At 40.0% G+C, this 25,160-nt stretch overlaps 1 protein-coding gene across 2 annotated transcripts in view; it reads left to right on the top strand.

Moving 5' to 3' along the window:
• The window catches only part of tnr (tenascin R (restrictin, janusin)), a 167,178-nt gene that overhangs the window by 30,484 nt on the left and 111,534 nt on the right, over positions 1-25,160 (top strand). The gene's annotated exons all lie outside the window — the stretch shown is intronic.

The following is a 25,160-nucleotide window of genomic DNA, read 5'->3' as shown; positions in this document are numbered from 1 at the left end:
GAGACTTGCTGACCCTGCTCAGTCTCCTATTGATAGTGTTGCCATGGGAACAGGTGTCAGACCTAGATGAAGTGTGCTGGAGGCTGAAAATGATGTGTGTTTATGTGTGTGTGTGTTTGTGTGTGTGAGTGAGTGGGAGAGAGAGAGAGAGACTAGTGTCCACTAGTCAGGCTGTTTGCCATCATGTGTTGAACGACGATGTTGTGGTTCTCAAAATTCAAACATACAGCAAGTGTGCACACACCAGTGACTGTATATAATGATGGATGACATGTCGCCTGTACAAAAATGAAGCCAAAACATCCCCGATATGTGCGCTGCCATCTCCTGCTGGTGAAGTCATTTTGAGCCAGAGTCTGCACAGTAGTGATCAGGGAGTGGAACTGTGGCATCGAGGTCCCGCCCATACATGCAGCTTGACCTAATCATGAGTCAGTCACAGCTGTCAATCATGGCACTCCCATTTATAGCAGCAAGTAACAATTAAAACCAAACTCATCAGAATAATGAACACTTCATATCATATTGTACATCAGCATGATAAGAACTACCAAAGGTGACAGAAACCATCTTTGGAAAAATGTAATTCACAATTCAATTTGTTAGTTTGCCCCATGTGCTGCCAGCTAACATGGAGGGGGCGGGGTTTATGACATATACTGCAGCCAGCCACCCGGAGCTGTGATGGTGACATTCCTGCAAAGCTCAACGTGAGATATTGTGAGCTGTTCAGAATCACTTTTTTGGCTTTTATTATTTGCACAAATTTGACCAAGTGGACTGTTGTGTAGTTTGTGTTTATTCGCTACCAACATCAAGTACACTGACTTAGCTGTAAGCTAGTTAGCAATGTATGGACCAGCCTTTCTCCTTTTCTCTCTTGTCTCTGTCTATTCATGAAGGATATTAACTTGAATGAACACACATTTCCTGCTAAAGTTGAACTGTTTTAACTGCCCCGGGCTGTCCTTTTTTTCTACGTTACAATTAGCATCTGGTCCAGAGTGTTTGTGACTTCATCAGAGTCAGAGGAAAAGATGTCAAGGAGGATGCAGGCTGGTCTGTGTCTTTGTGGCCAACACTTGTTGGGTTGTGTCACATTTATGTGCTAATGAGAAGCACTGACATTAGAGACATGAGATAATCTGCTGAACATCAGCCATTTTGTTAAAGAGCAAATTGTGTTGCTCTTGTAAAAGAAAATGGCAATTCAGTTGCTTTGTGCATTAAAAGCTGTTCAGCAGATGAGTCATTTGTCAGAGGACCAACAATGAATAGCAATAAACAAAACAAACTTTTTAAAGCAGATTTGTTAATGAGCCCTATTTATATATGCGAAACACTGGTAAACATAATAATTAAACATTTTAAAAGGCGAGACAATGTGCTGAAAATCTTACATTTCTTTACCAACCACGTTTGTAACTGACAGCAAATATATCCAGAAAAGGACTTCTTGGCTCATCACAAGCATCCATGGACTTAGTAAAATCCAGTCTCTGAACTCGACTCCAGGCGGGGATTTAAAAAAAACACGCATGAATTTAAATGAGGCTGTGTTGCTGCCATGGCGGCCAAATCATGTAACAAATCAGACACTGCCAATTCATCTCGGCAAGTCCAACTGGCCCTTTCCTGTAGCTCAGCTCTGTGACACCAACAGTGTGCCCGGATCTCTCTCTCTCTCTATCTTCCTGTCTTTTCTCAGGCTGTGACTGGGGACTGTGAAAGGACTCCACCCCCTACTGGTGCTGTTAGTTCAGGGTCGGAGGAGCGACAATTTAGGCTGCTCAGTGGTCGTAAACCAGAGCGCAAGAGGAGGGTTAAGTGGAGAGGTTGAGCCTCAGTGAGAGACAGGAGAGGTGAATACAGTTCAGTGGCCGGGATCGCAGTTAGGAATCAGCCTGATGCTGATGCTCAAAGTCAAGTCAAGCAACAGGAAAATGAAAACTTGAGAGACAAAACTGCACTTCAGGTGTTGGATACAACCTCAGACGAGCGCTGATTGCAGACATTTTTCACAAAGTTGAAGTTTGTATTAGCGAGTAGAAAGTGGACTGTGGAGTGTTCATTGTTGTGGATCCTCATCTACATGCTCAGCTCAGGTGAACACGGGATTGAAGCACAAACAAAGCCCTTGAGGGTTACGATTGCTCCTTTGTGTGTGTGTGTGTAGTTTTGAAATGTGATTAGAACATGACTCGTTCTCTTTCATTAAACACTAATCATATGTAAATGTATAAATGCCTTTTTATTTTTACAGCATGAATTAGGTCCATTAGAGACTGTTTAACAAACACCTCAATGAACATAAACCAAAAAAAAAAACCAAACAAAACTTAATGAACACAAAATCCGGGAACTGATCAAGCTAGAAACTGTATGTAGTGCTGCACAGAAGCTTTTTGGGTGGAGATTTATTTTATTGCTGTGTAATTTTCAAATAATTCCACAAGAAATTTCCCAAGAAAAACTGTGAAATATGATTCTAATTATCAGGAAAATAGAGGGATAACTCTGAGGCAGTTAAGAAAGTTTAGTTGCGTAGAAATTTCCTGAATTGAATGCTCGTCTGTAGACAAATTTTACTGAATGTTTTTCAGCTGCACTGACTAAAAATCTCTGTGGGTCATGCAAGATAATTAAAATTGAAATAAGTTAATAAAAATGTAACAATGATACAAATGTTAGAAAGTTATTATCAAATTAGGGAGCTGTAAAACAAAGCTGTGCTGTGAACACTGCTTACATGCACATTCAAGTGGTGCCGGCGTCACATTTTAGAAACAAACTGTTCCTTAAAAGATAATTGCAGATGAGTCTTTGTTATTATAATGTTGATAAAGGTGATGAAGTCCTGTCGCTTTCTCAGAGAGTTGCGTGATCGTTGTAAGTTACAGCAACCTAGACTGAGCACCATTAGGACATAAAGACAGCGGACATTTAGAGAGAAGCTTCATTAAATATGGGATTTAACATGAGTGTAACAGTGGTGTCTCCCTGTCTTATCTTGTATTTATGACAGACATTGCAATCCAGCAGTGTGAGACAAAACACTGTAAAGTCCAGGTGGACGCAGTCATAGAAATGAGCTATGCTTGCTATCTGGATGGTGCCCTGTCTCTTTATGACTTTTTGGGAGATGGTGTCAGCCCGCGGTGAAAAATGTTGCCTCCCGAAACCGTATCCTCCTGTTCAACAGGTAAATCATTCCACCTGAGCAGCTCCATTTTGTCACTCTGCCCGACAAGGGGCGTGTGTGCACGTGCAAGCTTAAGTTTGTGTGTGCCTGAGAGTGTTTGTGAGGACGGGAATATGAGGGGCATAGGAAAATGTGAGCATATCTTTGTGACACTGAGTTCAGTCCAGGTTTGTTGCAGGTGTGTGTGTTTGGCTTTGGAAAGGCCCTTTGGAAACGAAGAGCGAATGACTTCTATGTCCAAGTGACATTTAACAAGAAGCTCTTTTCCTATGGCTGTAAAGTCTATTGAACTGGTAGCGCCACCTTTTCTATTTTTGTCAGCTTCTGTACTCCTGGTATAAAAAATGAGCTGGATATTCTCTTATCTATCCAAGTTTTATGAGCTCTGCATCCTCAAATGAGTCCACACTCCCCAAAAATGCAGAGATAACTTGTGCGGTGAAAAGACATGAACATTTAAATCATAATCGGAGAGCAGTCCCGCCTGATTATTTAATCCTCCTCCTGTTTTATAGGCTCTATTCTATGAATTTATGAATATTATAATGAGAAATTGGTAATAATTTTTGTTGAAAAGTTAGATATCTCTGTGTTGGAGTGTACATCACAGCACCGCATTGTGCCAATGCAGATGAGACAGTGCGAGGGGGCAGAAAATGAGCTCATTCACTGGGCTACAGTCCTCATTTTGCAAAGCTACAATTCGTTTCTTTCGGTGCCCGCCAGCCCCCTCTGTGCTGCCAAGCAGCTGAATGTTTTGCGGAGTCATGGGCAGCATGGCAGGGCTACGTCGAAGGGAGAAGCCAAATTGATCAGTCTTTTCAACTGCAGCCAAAAGCTGCCACCATAATAAAGTTACGCCTTGATCATGTTGTTGTGATCCACAAAGCACACAACAGAGAGATAGAGGCAAGTACACAGACAGGCAAACAAACCCTGTTAACACGTCCCTCCTCCTCCTCTTTCTCTCTCCATCTCTTCATTTTGCTGTCACTGTCTCCAGCTTTTTCTCCATTTATCTGTCTCCCCATCTCTTTACTCTCTAATGTATCTCTCCTCTTTTTATCCCACCACTCTCTTTTGACTATCTTAGAAGTGGTAACAGGTGCAGGTTTTCAGCCTCTCCTCCTGGCTGACCACTCACAGCCTCTTTCTCTAGTTCAGAAACACACACACAAACACACACACACACACACACACACACACACACACACACACAAACACACACACAAACACACAGACACGGACACCATCTCAGGAGCACATTCGTCCCCTGACAGGTCGAACAGTCTGGCATGTGTTACGTCCAGATGGGGCTGCTCCATTACTCTGGCTGGCTGGAGTGGACAACACATGGCCACACACACATATAGACTAGCATGGGTGCATGGATATAGACACACACACACACAAAAAGAAGGCATATGCGCACATGTGGATACATGAACTTGTAAAAATCTCTCAGGATGAACTTTGCTTATTCAAGGCAAGTGCTGGTTTAATTAATGTGACGACCTGCAAAAGCACATGCAGGTGGTTTTGGGGTTTGAAACCCACAAGGGGTCCGAGAATGCTAAATAACAGTATGCTCTTGTAAAACCGTAAGAATCTAATTCAGGCTCAGCAGCAAACAAACCCAGTCTCATTTTGACACAGCTTCACTCTTTGAGATGTCGGCCCTCAACTAACTGAGCCAGTGAATTGTAAATTGCCTGATTGCAGCCAGAACCTTGACAGTTTGTCAATACATGAAGTTTTTATTGTAAACAGTTCTCCATATTAGAAAACTTTTGACCCCCAGAACAAGAGTTCTGTTGTTATTGTGGGATGTTTCATAAAAAAAAAAAAGAAAGGATTTTCTGTCCAGGAAATAACATTTGTCAAATTATAAAGCCTGTTGCAATGTGACCTTGAAAGCTCCTGTACTGTATAAATAAATGTCATTAGATTTGTTTTTGAAATCATATTTGACTGAAAAATATGAGGATTTAAGAATGAGTACAGAAGTATTGTGGTTACAGTGGTTAAGTGGATGAAAATGAAGACTGATAAGTCAAGTGATGTATTTGAAAGCAGTTTTATAAAGACTATAGTCTGATAGATGCACCTGATAGATTTATTTGTTCTTTTGAAGAGCCTTTTGAATTCTCCCCAACAGAGAGTAATGTATTTGTGTATTGAAGGATGGAAGCGGGGGTAAAGGAAAGGTGTGATAATTTGCCCCCTGAATCACCGCCGGTGTGTGTCTCGTGGACGTGAGAACTTTCTTTATCAAATGCACAGAAGTTAATCAGCTGATGACATTTTGCCCAACTGCCTCGCATAATAACTCACGTTCACAAGCTTTATACTGTTCATCAAATCTCTCTGTTGAAACACACACCGCAGCACCCAGAGAGCTGCATATTTATCAGTGGCCAGTGTTGCACAACTGATTATAAATTCCTGTAATGCATCAGATTGTGCATGAATGTATTTTCTCATGGTTGAATTATGGCCTTGCTGTAAAGCTCTGCTATATTTCTGTTTTTTTGTGGAGCTGAAATAAATCTCTCGCGTTCACTAAATAAACTTGTATCTCTCCCTCTGTTCAGTGCCCTCTTGAATAATGGCTGCTATTGGTAAAGAGCAGCTATAAAACTAGTAAGCATAAAAAGCACAAGAAATCAGCCAGTTTGTATTTTTAATTCTTATCTTGTTAATTTTTCATTTCCTCTTTTTAATTTTATTTTTTCTAATGCTGATCGTGATTCCGGAGGTCACAATATAACAATCCATTAATTTTTATAATTGCAAAAATAAATCAAATAAATTAATATGCAATTGTTCAGCTGCATTTTAATATTTAACCTTGTTAGTTAATGAATTTTTAGATGTGAGATTCAAAGTAAACAATCCTTGGGGTTTGTGTGCATATATTATGAGCTTCTTTTTCAGTTTTTTTCACAATACTGAATATTTATACCTACAGTATACAGAGCTGTATACAGTATAAAGCTACATTTTTCTGACTCACATAAATAAGCGTAATTGGGACTCTTGCATCATGAGCTGTTTTTCCTCAGGGCTGCTCGGCACTGGAACTTTCGCATAATATTTTCCCTTTATTGAGATAGTTGGCCAACTGCCGAGGATTAAATTACACAACAGAGGAATCTCACTCTTTATAAGTTCGGCAGCAGGTACAGAGGTCTGAGAAGAATAAACTGATTAAAATGAATGTGGTCCTCTCAAAGAGCTATTCTTTTAAAGTTACAAAGGAGCTTGTATTTGAATGATGTCAGGCTGCTGTAATCGGTGTAAAGTCCGTACCGTGAATAATGAAGGGATATCACGTAAGAGTCAGTTCCTAATAACCAAGAACCCTGGGACCCAAGTTGGGTTGGGTCCATATTATTATTCTTCAGTCAAATTGGGTAGGGGTAGGGTAGGGTCCACCTGATTTGCTGAGGGTCTTGGGTTTGTGTGACAGTATGTCTGACGCCTGTGTGGATCAGAGTGGACATGGTGCATCAAAGTGTTCACAGTCTTTCTGACTCTGTCTGCCTATAATTGGTGGTGTATCATGCTGCTGCCAGTACTGGTGTTTCCTGCTTGTTTGGGCCCAATTATTCCTGGGTCTCATTATTAGGGATCAGCTACTGTAACACCTTCAGAAACATATGTAACTATTATATACCTTAAGATTAGGGTTTAGGTCTTTAGGGCAGATACTGTACATATTAATCAATAAGAATCACATAAAACACATATTACTAGGGCGGCAGTGAAGAAGTCTTGGTAATATTTGCTTTTTCACATACTCTAATTGATGCTTAATTAAGAAATTAAGAAATTCAATTCTGTGGGTGAAATAACACTTAAAACACGAATAATGACAATTTATTTGAAAAGCTTAAAGACTTCAGCTGTTGCTCAGCCCAGAGCCTGTCACCACTGTCCTCTGCTCTAAGCTTGAGAAACACAGTTACCAACTGTGACAACAAACAAACACAAGCTAAATTCCCAAGTTGCATTGCATCCTCGGTTTAAAGTGATAAACCCCTGATCTCTGTGATATTTCATCTCTTTATCAACATCATTTTGGAAGCACTGTGGACGATGCTGGTGTTTACTCAGGATTTCCCTGTGTAGTCTGTTTTTAGGGGGTTTAAATCCCACTCCTCCACTTCACCCTCCCTTTCTCCTCCCACATTTTCCTCCATCCTTGCATCTGTTTGATTAATTACAAGGTCAGTATAAAGAAAAGGGAGCAGTTGTTCACATGTTCTGCTGTATCACTGGCCAAGGCTGTATTCATACTCCGGCCTTTCATTTATCACCACTCGACCCTAGTCCGACTGGAGCCATTGCCTGCCATGGCGAGGGCGATTCCAATTAATATAATGGACTTGTGGGTTGATGTTTTTCTTAGCACTCTCAATAACGCAGTCATTTATATGCTGATTTGCCATTTTTCAATGTTGCAGGCAGCTGGATGCAACCCATAAATCCAAAGGGTGCCTCTGCGGGGCATAACTCATCAAGGACATGTTTTGTCCCAAATCAAAACAACACCTAGGGGTTTGACATTGAAGATCCAGCCGATGTGAACTGTGGTGGCCTCGCACGTAATGACAGGGTGCAGCATCAGTCTGCCAAGATTGCTTGTCTCAGCAGTATCATTAGACAAATCCTAAAATTATCATTATCGTGAATCATCAGTCGTAGTCAGCGGCAATAGACAAACAGGATGGAGGGACAGGATGGATGATTGATACCTTGTATTCACAAACTAGCCAAAGTAATCTAGCAAGGCATCATATTACTGCCATTATTGGTCCTGAATTAGACTTAATCGGGTAAAGTGCATGTGTGAGCTGACTGAAAAGTGAACATCTGTAGTGTTTAATGTCACTGAAAATTGTCTTAATGTGCTTTTGGAGTTGTGCTTTCATGCTACAAGGATTGATACATAATTTTCACCTTGTTGTAAGCCTGTCATTTCATGGCTTTATTGAAACCACCTACAGACATGTCTTTTCTTTATAAAATGTTGATACACATGAATATAACACCATATATTTGTTTATCAGGTTTCAGATGGGAGTAGTCAGTATAATCACCCTGTTCTTTGTCCTCTCCATCTTGGTACTGTTGCCACAATATAAAAACTACAAATTATGCTTGTCCAAATACAAGCATGTAGCAAGTTTTTCTTTTGTAAATCTCTAACACTGTGTTAGAGTAAGTTCTCAGTATGAATACACGACAGGGAAAGTATATGTGAAAATATTTCACACTGTGACTTGTGTCACCAACATTTAATCCTTGTGAGAACAAAAACTAATAATTATAGGCAATAATTCCAGGTTTTTCATCACAGTGAAAGCTTGACACACAATGCAACTAGGTAGCTGCCTTTCCAACCTTGGGCTTTTTGTCACTAACTGTATGAATTATGTACACTAGTCAAGCAAGTTTAGTTTTCCTATCTTTATATATGTCTTCTCCATTGTGTTTGCAAGGATCCACAGAGTTTTAGTGTAGTATACATGTGCTCATGAAGTATAACAAAAATACACTGTGGATCTCTCAGAGGATTTATAAATGAGGTCTGCTCCTCCAGGACTATTGTTAATGTGGACCAAGGTCACTCCAGTGGTTTGAGATATACTCTGTGTTTTTAGTGTGTGGGTTTGTGTGTGTGTTTGTATGTGCTCGTGTGGATCAACATGTTTATATGTACACCGTGAATCTCCAGTGTTTTAACTGTAGTGATAAAATGAAGACCCATGCACTCCACAGTTATTGACAGACGGAGGGACCTGAGGACCGTGCAAGGTCAGTGTCACCGAACCATGACAAAGATCCAGTGTTGTAAATAATAAGAGCTCTGACCTTTCAGGGGAGCAAGATGAGCCATTTATCAGTGCCATCGACCCATTGTCCACTTCTTAACTGGTGTTTGTCATAGCAAGTGCAAGCAGTGAATGGACATTAATGGTTACATTTGTTAACTTAATGAAATCTTGTCGGATTGTAATTCAAGGTGCTTTTTTGACAGCAACACTTTGAATCCTGGGTGGGGTGGAGATTAGGGAATATGCTATATGGGTTTGAACTACATTGAACTAGTCCACAGTTTGTTTTGTTACATCTCCACACACTTTTTATGCCTCCCACTGGCGTATTGTTTTCGAGTTATCCGTCCGTCTGTCCCGCTCTTGTGGACAAATCTCAGTAACGCCTTGACGGGTTGTGACGCTGGTTCACTTCTTTCATAGGAGGGCCCCCTCTTCTCTTCTCCATTTTTTTCCCCTGTTGGATGAAAAATAATGTCAAAGCCATTTCATTGTGCCTTTGCATATCGATGTCTTCCAATTGAATGAACCATGTTTGAGAGTCATATTCTGCAAACGGTGCCACTTTTATGTGAACACACTTGGGAAAACCTGGGTTGACTTACTGAGTTGATAACCACCGTGGTGTGACTGCTTAGTGTGATTGTGGTTAGTGAAGCCAGATGACAAAAAGATATCCTGGTTATGCTGAACTTGCCTGGATTATCTTGCTCACCATGGAATTCTTAGATGGACGTGTTTATACAGCATCCATTTTGTTGAGTAAATCTCTTTTTTTGTTTTTTGTCATTTTGGTTTGTCAGTTGTTGTATTTTGTGGAGGAGGGATCTTTCTCTTGCACTTTTCACCTCATATACTGTAACCTTATTTCTCATTAGGTACCTGTCATAGGCAAAAGATCAGAATCTTTTCTCATAAAGCTCTTCAGAGGCACCGTGTTGTTAGTGAGTCACGGCAAAAAAAGATGAAATAAATATATTTTAAAAAAACATCTCAAAGAAGTATTGACATATAGTTAGGCTTTGATTAAACACTACTGGTACTGCACAACTAACCAGAATGTCTGAATTTATGTTGGCTCTTTTCAAAGGCCTCACTGCATATCTACAGTACCACATGCTCATAGAGCCTTTTCGAAATTGAAAGCCCTGAAAGCCCCCACTGGATAAAGCTGCACTCCTCAGGCCTGAGCAGATGAAGCCAAGCCCTCCATGCTTTGTTGTAGTATTGCTGCATCTCTGTTTAACGGTAAATGAAAGACAGAGAAAAGATGGATGGAAAGACAGAGATGTTGATACGACACAGCTGGGACCTGCACTCAATTTCACGACACCAGAAATATTACGGAGCGTGTCCGAGCTGGCAGAGCACACCAGTAAGCCCCAGGCCTCCCATTATATTGAAAGGTAAGACATATCACTCCCGTATTGCTTGTCAATAAGGACAACGGCCTCTGGGAGACTGGACATGAGAATAGCTTAATAAAAATACACTTCAAATAAAGTTAAAGCCTTACAATAGATCACAGTAACTCCAGGCAAAAAAACATCATGATAAATCTCCGTAAGCTTTAGTGTTTGTTATTCTGAAAGTGTTGTGATGATTATTCGCAGAAAACCATCCTATCTATAACTTTCTGGTTAGAAATAATAATGATAACTTGTGGATAAGGGGATAACTTACTTCCTATAATTGATTAAGCATCCATTGCAAAAACTGTTTCTATGGTGCCTATTAAATGACAATGATGTGCTCAACAGCACATTTTTAATACAAAAGCAAACCAAATCCTTTTGACGATTTCCTTAGATTAAAGTTTTTAATAAACCAGGTCTTTCTAAAAGCTGTCCATTTTTTCAGATGTCCTTGAATGCAGCCCCAAGGTGATTTTTTGAACTGCAGCAGCTGCAGGACCCGACAATGATAACAAAACAGGCCAAACAATAAAGACAGAAAAATGTGTGCTGCGATGGATTTAAGTTTCTTAAACCAGTTTCAAGCCTGCCAGCTGATTTACCAAACACCGTGAAATAAAACAAAACCACACTGGCTGCCTAGAAAATTGTCAACAATAATGCAAAGTATACGCAATTTGCAGTTAATGGTCTAAAACATTCCTCTAGGTTGGTTCCTTTAAGGGGTAGATTGATGAACCTGCTTGTGTATTCCATTGATTTTGGCTTGCTGTATTATTAAAGGCCACGTTGATAGTTAACTAATATAATGTGTAACAGTAGCTTTGGTGCATCCACAGTCTCATCCCAACTTTTCCTCATTAAGTCTATTTTTGAAATAGATTTATATTTAAAGAGTTGAATATTCGGAACACATCTGAGTGAGGACCTGTTCTTCACATGCAGCCTAGTTAGTTTCACTGTCTTGTTCAAATTACTCTCCAAATCTGCTTTACATTCTGGACAAGGTCCTGCTTCTTGAGGGGCAGAGATTGTTCTTTAATACTGTTCTTTCTCTCACTGTATTATAAATTTTTTTTTAACTGGTTGTGCCAAGAGGTGGAACAAAATTTGATTCAAACTCTTGTTATGCTCGTCCTGTAATCTGTTTGTCCAAGACCTTTTCCCTGTAACCTTGACATTTCCTCACTTGTTAAGTGTGCAGCATAAACACAAGCTGAGCTGAAAGTTGCGGTAAGCAAGTATGGCTAAATATTAATGGAGATTAAACTCTGAACAGGTCAGACAAAGATGCAAAAACAGCCTTTTCAAATCAGCTGCATCTTAACATTAAACTCAGGCGGCTTTGCAAATGTGACATTGCAAATTTATGATTGTTTTACACGCACGTTTTTACACGCACAGTATATGAAAAATGGAAAACATCTAATATTCAAGAGAACAGGCATATTTTTGCACTGATTAAAAATAAAAAAGAGGCTAGTTTCTGCTCCTGTGTGCATGTGTGTATTGCACATTGACTTGTTAAAAATACTTTATGCACCACCTTCGAAGAAAGTCAAATCAATGACCCTGGAGCTCTGGAGTCCCTCCAGTTGAGGCCGGCTGGTCAGGATGTTCAGAGTGAGCTAGATGAATCGTGCAGCAGCTCCCCCGATCGATTATGATATGGACCGCCGGGGGAGGCAAAGAAAGAGCAGAGGTAAGTATGGGCCTAAGGCAACATGCAAACATCTGCATGTGTTCAAACCAATTAATTGTGTGGTGTTGTGGCAGTGAACGTTCCCACCCTCCACTCCTCCTTCATTAATGCTCCTCGCCATTTCCTCATCTTCATCTTTGCTGGTCTTTTGGCCCTTCTCTCTGCCATCTGTCTTTTCCTCCCCTTTATGTCTGCCATTTTCCTCTGCATCTTTCTATTTTCATCCCGTCACCTCCACCTTCCTCCCCTCACTCTTCCATACCCTCTCCATCCCTATACCGCTTTCATTATCCCTTCCTCACTGCTTTGTGCCCTTTTTATACCATTTCTTCTTGTATGTAATGGAAATATACAGAAAGAGATAGTTCACTGGTCGTTGTCTTGTGTCTTCCTTTGCTTCCTTCCTCCTCACACACCTCTCCTACCATCTTTCCTTTTTTATTTCTTATCTGCATCACCTGCCTGCACTTCCCTGCGTCCACCACACACATTCACGGACACACACACACATTCACACACACACACACACACACACACACACACACACACACAATGTTGAATTAATTCCTTCAACGTTCCTGCTCACCGTCGGTGGTCCTTTATCTCTGGGGGTTGTGGAAAGGTGACTGGATGGCTCCCCATCATTAAAACCTCATCATCTGAGATGACACTGTCTGCCATTATTGACTTTCACTTTTTTTTCCACAAAGGATGTGTCCATAAAATCCAATTGGCAGATGACTATTCAAGCACGATTTCATTAAAGGTGAATTTAGCTCCTTTATGGACACTATGAGTACAGAATAATACTGACAGAATACAGTAACATGGACAGAATAATATGAATTCTGGTGCAAAACGTCAGACCTCTCTGAACAATTTTATTATATATTTTTCATTTTGTAGAATACAAAAGCCGACCAGGGCAGACAGTATTGTGTTATGGGTGTCCTGGACTGCATTCAAGATATATATATATATATATATATATATATATATATATAGATAGAGAGAGAGAGAGAGAGAGAGAGAGAGAAAGAGAGAGAGAGAGAGAGAGAGAAATAGAGCAAAGAGAGAGAGAGAGGGAGGGAGGCCAAAGAGAAAAAGATGGAAATGTCAAAGTGTATCATTTCAGTGGAAGACGGGGGTCTGTTCACTCCTGAACAGAGGCATCCCTAAAGGTCACGTCAATAATTCTCCTGTTTCTCCAGCTGGCCATTAATCATTTGGTCGTACGTCTGTCATCATAGGGGGCTAATGAGATCTACATAGATCATTTCTTCCTCTGGCTGCAGGACAACCCTGCTGGTTTTTTAAAAAAAGCGCTCTCATTGATCTTGTGTTCCTCTCAGAGGATCCACGTGTGGCCACAGTCCGTGTTGCTCTGCATTGTTTACTCTTGTTTCTTTTTGGTGGGGGGTTTCAGCCAGATACATGTGATGTGGGCAAGTTGATGGAGCATTTGAAATGATGTAGCGTGAATCATTAGAGAGCGTGGCTGCCACAACGGGTGAACTGGATCCAGTTTTGTGACCGCAACTGACCTTGTATCAAAAAATCAATCAGATATTAGAAAGTGCAGTACCATATAATGAACAAATAAAAGTCAGAAGCTGCTATTTGATAGAGAATGGAGGACAAACAGAGTTATGTTTACACTCTGAAGTACAACATCTGTCCATATTGGCCATAAAATTGACCTGCTGTTGGTGTGTTAACAGAGATGGCCCCTTAATCACTGTCAATGGAGCAGCTTCAGGATTTAATTTCTGGCCTTGGGAAGGCACAGGATATTAGGCGTGTGGCTCCAAAATGAAATATCCAGTTTTTGATTAAAATGACATCTTGGTACTTTCTCTGACAAAGTGATTGATTGTCCAATCTTAAAACAAGCAGCAACACCTTTCAAGTTTCAAGTATCAAGAGTTTTCAGATATGAGGCAATGTTTCATGGCATTTACAAGATTTTCTGTAACAAGGCTTGAAATTAATCTTAACCTGATTAAACCCACCTCGTGCTCATTAATCATCCTGTCAATCAATAAATCAACAGTTCAGATCAATGAAACTGTAGTTTAACAATGTCAAAAGAGCCATTCATCAAGCTTCTGTGAATTTAAAGCGGATGTACATCTGGGACTCTTTTCAAATAGCTGACTGGATGACAGATTGCTGGTCAGTGATGACTCGGCTGTTATAGAAGGGGGCATTGAAATCTCTAAACATATGCCTGACAAATTGGCTGCCTGTCAGTGAGAATACGTAATGCAATGTAAAAAAAAATAGTCAAAGTCAGAATCATGTTTGTGTTTAATTTTACTCAAATTTAGCTGTGTTTTGGTCTTAATGTCCAACACGCTTTGACTCAAGATTCATCCTTTTTGGCTTTTTCTGCTTTTTATGGTTGGAAAGGCTCCATCCTAAATAGAGTCATGAACATTATATAACCTTAATACACCTTTTAAGTCTTTACAGTGACTCTCTTTTTTAATTTACCATCTGAATCTACCTGATTCCAGTTCAGGTCATGATGATAAAAAGACATATCTTTATGCTTATAGATGATCAGTTCATTTCAGAGCTTAGCACGAGGCCAATTAAACTGAATATAGAATTTTTAGACAGCTTTGCTGGATGATGAAAAAAATCGTTTGCCAAACAATGGCACTTCAAAAGAGCAAAATAGCCTCTGTAAAAAGAAAAAAGAAACAGTTGTTCAGTCATTCACCTGACCAAAGAGTGCAACCAGGCGAGAAAAGACCTTGAGCAGGAATAAGACTGAAAGCCTGAGGACCACTCTGTCAGAAGACCTGGCAGGGCTACCGGGCTGTGATGGGAGATCTCACCAGGGGAGGACCAGTGCAGTCAGTGCAGCACTTCTGCATGGCAGAGAGGTGAAGACAAAGTGGAGAAAAAAAACAAACAACACATCTGGACTTCACAGAAAGAATAAGAGGAATAGAATAAGTAGAAGGCATGAAACAAAAGATACTGTCTTCATATTAAACATAAATGAACTACTCAGTCGCTGCTGTATATCTGACAGAACCTGTCCATATTTAGGTCCCCACCAGCTGTGCTGTGCTTTTTCTTGACAGCAGTGCTGTGTTTCGGCTTTGAGCTGACGAGTGAGCAAGCACCTCTGCTGTCATGGCTCAGAGAAACACTGCTTTGCGTGTGTGTGTGTGTGTGTGTGTGTTAGACGTACATTTAAGCCATGAGTAGAGTTGCTAGTGGATTGGATAGAAAAATACGTCATTTTTTCTGCATTTCAGTTAAATCCAATATCCTGCCCCCGTCGCTGCGATTACCAAACTGTCACACTCAACTGCCAACACTGACAACACTGACAAAAAAACTGTACTTAAAACATGTACTTGATGATTATTCTTGTGTGTGTGTGTGTGTGCATGCAATTTTCTCACTGTTCCCACATTTGTGTCGTGACAAGTAATACATTTATCTAGTTTCTGACATTCATGTTTTATTTACCTATTTATATTCAGTCTGTGTCCCTTATCATCATAGACAATGCATCACATATCCAGAATCATTCAATTATAGGAGGAACATGCCCTGTGCCCTACAAAAAAAAAAAGCATTTCAGATTTTCCATTTTAGCCATCCTCCTAACCATCACTATAATATAAGTCCTTTGTTGTCTTGGCCTGATCTTTGCTTTTAAAATACAGAATGAAAGCTCATTATATGAGTCATGAGAGATGTTCTTTGTGCAGGAGAAGAATCAAATGTTTTTTTGTGTGAGTGTACCATGCAGACTCATTGCTTGCTTTCAGAGTGCTACAGTTAATAGCAGAAAACTCTGTCACCCTACTGCCACAAAAAATACACAGAAAAAAAAAGAAAAAAGAAAACAGATGAAATGCTCCAAATCTCTGTTGACTCACATATGTCCAGTTTTTGGTTTTGCTAGAGTGTACTCCTGATACAATAATAATAAGTTAAGTAAATGTTCACAAATACATCTCTCACGCTTCAGATGACCTCTGGTCCATTGTTCATATATTCCTCCATTTCTAAAACAGTTTAAAGTTTGTTGCATTTCAATTATCATGAAATGTTACCGGTCAAAGTATAAAACACAGTGTATTGGTGAAGATCAGGTAAACTGTTAATAGAAATACCCTTGTTTCCACTGTCCTTTTAAATAATTGGTGAAAGTGTGATTAATCAACAAAATTAACAATTTAACTGCGACAAAGTTATGATACAAATAACAACTGTACTGTTGTACTGTAGCTGCCCATTGAGTAATTTTTGCCAATAAAGACAGACCCTCATTTTCATGCTCACTGACATTTACAGAAATCCCAAACGAACATAATGGCGGCTTTGCTTGTTTGTACAATCTGCTTACTGTACATCACTGTCCACCATTTTACAAAGAAAGTAACCTCTCTTCAGCGCATTTGTGATGGTGATCCTACAAAAGAAACTCAAAATAATGCACTAATAAAATATTAGTGTTTGAAGGGTACATTCACTGTCTGAAAGCTCAGATAGTGATGGGCACAGAGAATAAAGTACTACAGGGTCTTTCAGGAGTCTAGAAACAATAATGGACACTGACATCTATTTATAGTGGGAACAGCTAAAGATGGTGAATAGAAAAGCTGAACAAAAAGGGAGAGAGCACAGCCACTGGCAGTGGTTTTATAATGCTTTCATGTTGTGGAGGACAGATAATCTAATGCAAAACAACTTTGTAGTGAAAAAGTCTCCGGCTTTTACTTTGATTATATTTGAACTTTTTAACTAGAGAAAACCAACAGCACTGTTGCCTCGTTTCAATCCAAATTACTGCAAATAACAAAAGTCCTGGAAATGTCCAGGAAGATAAAAGATGAATCTGTGGTCTGAGCTGTTCTGTAAAGCTCTTATTGTGCTTTTCTAAGGGGAGCCCACATTTTTAGCAGAGCCCTTAATATACAAGATGAATACTTGAGATGCTGACCAGCAATTCACCATCAGAAAATGTCTTATCCATACAAATCATGTGATTAGTTGTAGTTGTTACCTAGGAAGGAAAAAATAACATACAGTAAAGACATATTTGCTTTTTATGTGTGCAGGGTTTGTAGTCGGTTGGTCATGTCAATGTTCTAATCACTATTCTAACCACAACATCTTATACAGTTGGGATGAGTGAGGAAAACGTGTTTTTGAAATTCATCTTCTACAGCTCTCTGGGCGATGCCATAAAGTCACACCCTGATTTATTCCTCTTTCTTAAGACATATCCAAGAATTATGCCCCATTTTAAGAAATCCCTGAAGGTACTAATTCATATTCTCTATATGATTGGACCATCAATACTGAGGGTAAGTGAAGGTCGCTCTGACAGTTTTATGGGTTGGCAGGTTTGCCTGTCTTACTGCTGTTGCTTCACAAAGCTCTGCTGCTGATTGCATTGCATCGTGACAGACGGCCAGTTCAGAAGATGGCAAATACAATCAAAGCTACATTAGACTGAATGTGACCTCCTCTTGCTTGTTCCTGATTGGCCGTTGATAATACAAAGTAGCTTACCCTGCTCCCAATAGTCTTTCCTCCTGGGTTGTATTTATCAAACTGTCTTGACATAAGTGATATAAACAGTTTTTCGTCATCCAGGTTGCTGTAACTGCAATGACTAAGGTGACCTGTTTGTCACTGATCATAGATCAATAAACAAGCTCTGTGAACATTCAATAAAACCAGGCAACTGGCCTCAAGATGCATTATGCTTTCAGCTGAGAGATCTTTTTACTGCCAAAAACAATAACAATAAAAAAAGATCAGAGGCTTTGCATAGGGTCTCACATCTATGTTAAACGTTGGAAACATCCACTGACTGATTCGTAGCTTGAAAATCAAAACAGCACATGTCGGCTTGTGTGCCACCTGAAGTATTAGATGAATATTTTATAATTTTCCAGACCTGCGTTTGATATTAATGAACTTTCAGTCTGAGCCCAGGCTGCTTGCTTGCCAAGATGACATATCTGCCTGCCCACCTGTTATGAATATTTATAACGTGCTAGTGGACAAAGGTTAAAGAGGCACATTTTGATTTTGGCTCACTCGCACCAATTCTTCTCCGCGATTGGTAGTCAAGAAATGTCGCTGTCCGTGGTGCTGAACTAGTGATCCACTTAAACTCAAGAGAGCCGGATTCTCTCTAACTCTCTTTCTCTGTTTCTCTGCTCTTTCACTCATCTTTTTGTCTCTCTCAGTTTGCTCTTGGAACAGTTAATGTTGGCAGCTACTCAGGATAGCTGAAGTGCCATTGGAGGAAAAAAAAAAAAAAAAAGTTTGATTACTATAGTAAGCGACTGAAAGGCTTGTTCTACTGCTGCATGACCCCTTACCTTTCCCGCACTAAGAAAAGAAGGGATTAGGTTTCAGAGGAAGAGAAAGTGTGAAAGTCTTATTGACCTTGACCTGCGAAACAAAGGTTACAAAAAGCCTTGTGTAAAGATCTAAAAAAACAGCCTGTGATTAAATGTACTACTCTCCCAGTGCTGCCATACTTTGCCTGTGTTAGAAACTTCTTTAATTCTCCCTCATTCCCTTTCTGCTTTTCTCTCTAAACCATCTCAAACTAAACGGAAAGCCTCTAGGAGTGTGAGTGTCATGAGTATGGCTGTGCATGGCAAAACAATTGCAGCTTGTCCAGTGCATAATAGACGGGTGGAAGTGTAAGCGCTGTGTGCCATCCATGAAATCAATGGTCCACTGCTTGGTGGCTGGCTGACTCCTCTCAAAACACACCCAGGCGGGTGCCATAAAGGATGTTTATTAGGCTGACAAGTCGACACTGCAGCTCCTTGTCATGCTCTGATAATAGGGGCCAGGCACAGACCAGTGGAAGCCTTGCTTCAGCTGCTTAGGAGACAGACAACCCCTTCAGGGGTGCAGATACGAAAAGAGAGGAAATAAGAGAGAAGAAGAAAAGAAAGAAGGGAGAGGGAGGGTGGTGTATTAGTGCAGCTACTGGCTGTTTCATGAGTAGAAGAAAGAAGAGGAAGGAAAATGGAAAAGAGGGGGAGAAGAGTGAGATAGAACCAGGTGAGGAAAGACAGAGTTTCAGAGAGGGTGGAGACAGGCAGAGGTATTTTATTTAATCCCAAAATATGAAAAATATTGTAATATTTTCATGAGGTCTGCTACATTGCCAGTTTGACAATGCATGAAAATAACTGGATACAGTACTGGTATCCCATTTATTCTGATGTATGTTTCCTGCCAAGTGCATGTGGCTCAACAATTTCTCAGGCCTCCTCAGGCTTTGACATTTTTGGGCCCAGAGATACGTGCGCACATCACAGACTTCCTCTGTCTGGGCCCTGGATATATAACAGAATCTGAAAACTGGACTCATAGATGGCTCCCGCCTTTACTTCCACATTGGGCATCCCACTGCACATGCACATTACTGTTTCCCCTGCTGGCCCCACCCCTGGTTTCCCACTCAGCTTTATGTTGTGATGAAGTCACGTAAATAAAACTGACTTTTCTGGTTTTATTTATTAATTTTTTGTTGTAATATTACGAGTGTCCACTAGGTGAAATTAGCAGCAAGGCTGAGTGGCAGCGCCGTATCCAGCTCTCATCTCATTATACCCACAGTGTGGCCCGACCTCATGCTGGCTCCCTGCTCACGCAAATGGGATGAAAATAATTTACTGTAGAGCTGAAATAATTAAGCGATTTGTCAATCGACAGGCAGCTATTTTAATAATCAATTAATTGCTAAGTCAATTTTCATGATGTCTCCTTGGCCTTCAGGAAATTGTGACAGGAGTTTTCAAAGTGTCTGTCATATTGTAGAATAATTAATTGATCAATCAAGAAAATAAGCAGCAGATTAATCTATAGTGAAGATAATTGTTAGTTGCTGCTTAATTTGCTGATATAGTTTTTCAAGTCTTTATACATTTAATTAGACTGACTGATGATACAAAAAGTAATTTTGGGTTGTTTTAGATGCCCAGAAAATTAATTTATATTTTACAGCTGTTGCTATGGTAATCAGGAGCAGACTGAAACAATAATTCATTCAGAATTTAACTGCATCCCAGGCCACCCTCTCACAAACCATCAGACTGCTAATTTTGTTGGCTAACCCTATTTGTTGATGTAATGGGTACCAGACGAGTTATAAATTTGGCCACTATGGTGATCTGGGAGTTTTCCAGATTAGTGAACACAAAAATGTGTGTCTGACCAACAAATTTGAAACAAATTATGTTCAATTATATATATATATATTAATATTTGTTTGACCATTTTTGCAAATGCATGTTATTTAAGGAAAAAGTCTACATGTGTCAATAAAGCAGAAATCTTGTGTAGGCTATAAATGCATTATATTATATCAATAGGTTAATAAAACATTGAAGGGCAGTAGCTTTCCAGGGCGCGCTCTTTCTCTCTCTCTCTCTCGCTCTCTCTCTCCCTCCCTCCCTCCCTCAAGGGTAAAGAAAAATCACATGACATGCTTTCTGGTCTTTACTTTTATGACTGCTCAGCAGCAATTGATATTTATAATTACTGGTGACTATTATCAAAGGCAAACTCGCTATAGAACGACAGGGCCGAAGCAGCACCGCAGCAGCAACCATGTGGACTCACACTGCCAGCCGCAGCAGTTCAGCGACCTAGCCGTCATACACAGATGAGGTGATGCAAGAGGTCCGTCAAGTCTTTCCTGCTTGTTATATTATCGCTGGTAAAGCTGACTGTTTACGGCGCAGGACAAAACGACCCTCAGCCCCCCGGGTAATGTCCCGGTGCTCACGGCAGGCTGTCCGCCAATGTTAGTAATGATCCTATATGGAAAAAAGTCTTTTTGGGTCATAGGGCCTCAACTATGGCCATTATATTCCTCACAGCCCAGTGCAGTTCCTTGGTTTAACACTTTAAATTACATTTTTCTTCTTCTCGTAGTGATGTTTCTGCATACAGTAAAAAATGCTGTGTTAAGCTTTGTCAGCATATGTGATGAATTGGATACACTGAAATGCATTTAAAAAAATCTGTTAAAGACATTGTATGCGCTCTTCTCTTCTCTTCTCTTCTCTTCTCCTCTCCTCTCCTCCTCTCCTCTCCTCTCCTCTCCTCTCCTCTCCTCTCCTCTCCTCTCCTCTCCTCTCCTCTCCTCTCTTCTTTTCTCTTCTCTTCTCTTCTCTTCTCTTCTCTTCTCTTCTCTTCTCTTCTCTCCATCTTTCTCCTGTAATGAGCAGCTCTACTCTATTCACTGTGAGCCCAGAACAGATGCAAGCTATAAATCAGCTGATCAATGGCACCAAAGTTAGTCCCTGAACAATACTGTAGGAAAACGGCTTGAATGAGCCTCATTGATTCGGCTTCACAAATCGTTATTTCCCTAAGAAAGGCTGACCTTGAAAGACAACAAGGTCCTTACTTGTCACTCCACACACCGAGAAACTTATTGTAATTTACAAAGGGCCCCATGCACAGTTAACCATGATAGAAGTTTTTCGCTCATTGACTTGTGTTGCATATTTCAAATTTCTATAATGCATAGTCATTCCTTATCAGTGGAACCTCTACCTGTGACCTCCACGATAATAAAAGAAACCAGGTCAAAGCAAAAAGATGAGGAGTTAGGATGAAATGTGGCTTAATTCTTGCTGACTCATCATAAAATACTGCAACACACCTCCATTTTTCCATGGGTCAGTCCTTTTGAGTCAGCTCTGCAGAGGGAAGTTCCCAGCACCGTTATGTCATCAGGGACAAGAGGACGGAGAGAGAGAAAGAGTGCTACAAAAGAAGCTATTTTAATTAAAGCTGGCAGATTTACTCGCCTAGCCGAGTTTAAGGCATTGGCGGCTCGGGCTGATGGGGGGGCAAAGTGGCGGTCGTTAAAATGAGTCATGCCAGGCAGGGGTGGAAAAGAGCCCTCCTGAGGGACGGGTGGGGGAATTAAGGTGGGCAGTCGGTGGCTGTTCTGTAATGAGGACAAATAGCTGAGAAGTTTGTCGTACGAGAGAAGGTCTGAAGCTGGCCAGGGAAATATGCATAGTGCAATACTTTTAGCTGCTGTGACATTTTGGCTGCAGTATGTCATCTAAGTGGGAGAAAGGGGGACGGAGAGGGCACAAGGCAACAAGTAAGAAAGGTGAAAGATAGAAACAAAAGTGACTAAAATATTCAAGTATGGCATTGTATGAGGCTTATTATTGTTTTTTTTGCTTAAAATTTGGAAAATCTGGAAATGTATTGTTATTGACAAGTATTTAAATGCTAAAATAGTTCAAATCATGTGTAGAAAACTTCTGTTAAACCTTTTATCGACTTTAAAGAGCCCAAAGTGGCTGATCTGCAGCATAATCAGCAGCTTATCCTCTAATACCTCCAACTGACAATAAGCTGTAACACCTTGCTGTGCTCGGTGAACTTCTTCCTCTCACACAATAAGTGTCGGGCTCATTTTTGACAGAAAAGTTATGTGATACTCATTACTCGCCTTTTGAATAAAAAAAGTTGTATCCTTTGCAGTCAGTTCCCTCAAAATTGGTAATTATGTCCCTGTGCCAGTGCACTTGTGTGTGAATGATCAGGGCAACGACAGTAATGAATCCATCCACCAGAGAAAGTAAAGTTTTGTAACATTTCTCATTGAAACTGCTGAGAGTGTGAGCGATTCTATTCCCTGAGAGGATAATGACTAATTATGATAAAATGAATTCAATAGCGTTTACATAATTAAATGCAAATTGGATATTTGGATGATTTTAAATTTATCTATAACAAAAAGTTCAAATTAAAAGTTTCCATGCATATTTAACAGTACTGTATATTTGATTCAGTTTCTTACATAAATTCCTTCCCTCTATATACATTACCCATTGTGCTCAAGTTCTGAAAAACTAACCCAAATTTTTAAGGACGTGATGGGTCAGAACCTAATTCTGTTTACATTCTTCTTCAGACTTGTGTCAACCTAATGTTTGTAGTAATGGATTTCTGTGTGTATACGTGGGTGAGCAGGGCCGTGCTTTGCAGCAGTTTTGGCAGCTGTCAAACACGCACAGTACATGTGTAAAGTGTGGTGCATGCAGCAGCTGCTGTCTACTCCCAGTGCCAGACTTTAATGGTGGTGAGAAGGCAAAGGAGGCCTGTGTTCTGGTTCTGGGTGCAGTACGTGTCACTGTGGTTTTTCTGTTACCAGGGATTTGGATTTGGTGTGAAAATCAACCAACCGTCATATTTCCCTTTTCATCTTTTTGATTTTTGTCTTTGTCTCACCTCCCACTCTCTGCTCCTCTCATTTCCCTCTCTTGTTCTGTTACTCTCTCCCCTTAGCTGGTGGATGTCCCCAGGATTGAATGACATGATGAATTGAAAGCTCTGAAAATAAGAATAACTCCCAAACCTCACACACACCGACACACACTTCCTTACTCACTCACCAAATGCACTGTCTGCTGCGACAGCAGATGTGACTGGATTCATGTCAGCACTGTCAGATATTCCCTCTCTCTGTCTCCGTGTAATGGAATTTATAATTTATAATCACCATCTGTAAATTCCCTTATTTATGTCTTTGTCTCCCTGAGTCATTTAGAGGCTGTTTTTTTTATCTCTCCTAACTAAACAAAGCAAAGAGACAGGATATGCACCAACAGATTTACTGGGCACAGTGCCATCTTGAATGCAGCAGAACAATAGATGGCACTTAGTCTGATAAATCCTAAAAAAAAGACCTTAAAATTGTATGCATACAAAATGAATTTACTGTATATATATATATATATATATATATATATATATATATATATATATATACACTCAAACACACACACACACACACACACACACACACACACACACACACACACACATATACATGAATGCAGGAACAGATACTCACAGATACCAAATAACTTGCGCATTTGTGAGGTAAAGGGTCCTTATGCCCTTAAAAAAAAACTTAATCTAAGTCTTCACAATTGATCTTCTTTACTTTGGATTGACTCTGTGGATTCATCTCACTGATTGAGTTTTTCTAGTCTCATTTTCTAGTCTCATTTTCAGCAGTGTAAACTGGTTGGCTCTGTCAGCTCTCGAAATGTGAGCTGTCACTCCACGGGACACCTTACTGCAGCAAGAACTCTCAAAAACTGTATGTTCTTTCTAAACAATCAGAGCCTGTCTCTTCAACTTTGGCTTCTTTTCAACATTTTTCATTTATTTTTCCTTGGACATGTTCGCCTACCCATCTTCTGGTGAGATTTTAGTAATGGAGAAATCAGATGCTCTCAATATGGAGCTCCGTCTGTGCTGCCTTGATATTCTTTGTTTTATAATTTGCCGCCAGTTGTTTGCAATTGTTACATACCTGTATTTATTTCTTGAAACCCCCGAATTTTTGCAGAAAAACAAGCTAAAAGATATCGAATCTCACTGACCTAGATGTTGAATAGTTTGTTTGTTCTTGCTTTAATATAAAATCAAACTTTCATAATGTACCACAGTGTCTATGTCGGTCTCCCTCTCTGTCCTTGTGAATATTAATTTCTGTTGCAGCTTTTTTTTGTGTGTGTGTGTTTGCTTCTATAGCCATGTTTTTACAGTTGATAAGAGATAAACAAATGTTTAATTCAAGCTCAAGTCTGACCTTGTAAACAGACTGAGGCAAAAATAAATGTATGAACAAGTAAATTAACACACTTAATGTTTTATGCTGAATATAACCTGGATATGTCAGGTTTAGTGTGGAGCTTTGCAGCATGGCCTCAGGTTAGTTAAACCATTCAGGGGGATGGATAGAAGCTACATCTGTGTGTGTGTGTGTGTGTGTGTGTGTATGTGTGTGTGTGTGTGTGTGCGTAGGCTTATGTATATGTCAACAATACATACAGACACAGATAGTTTAAAGCTATGTTTAATAAACACTTGAACTTGTCCAGACACTGATTATAAGTCCAAGTGCTGGAGCAATATGGCAGCCTAATTAGGATGAT

This window comes from Trachinotus anak, unplaced genomic scaffold, assembly GCF_046630095.1.
Source record: "Trachinotus anak isolate AG129_WGS33_773 ecotype Australia unplaced genomic scaffold, CSIRO_AGI_Tana_v1 ptg000012l, whole genome shotgun sequence".
Lineage (NCBI taxonomy): Eukaryota > Metazoa > Chordata > Actinopteri > Carangiformes > Carangidae > Trachinotus > Trachinotus anak.
The sequence above is the reverse complement of the archived record's forward strand: the minus strand, read 5'-3'. Positions and strand labels throughout refer to the sequence as shown.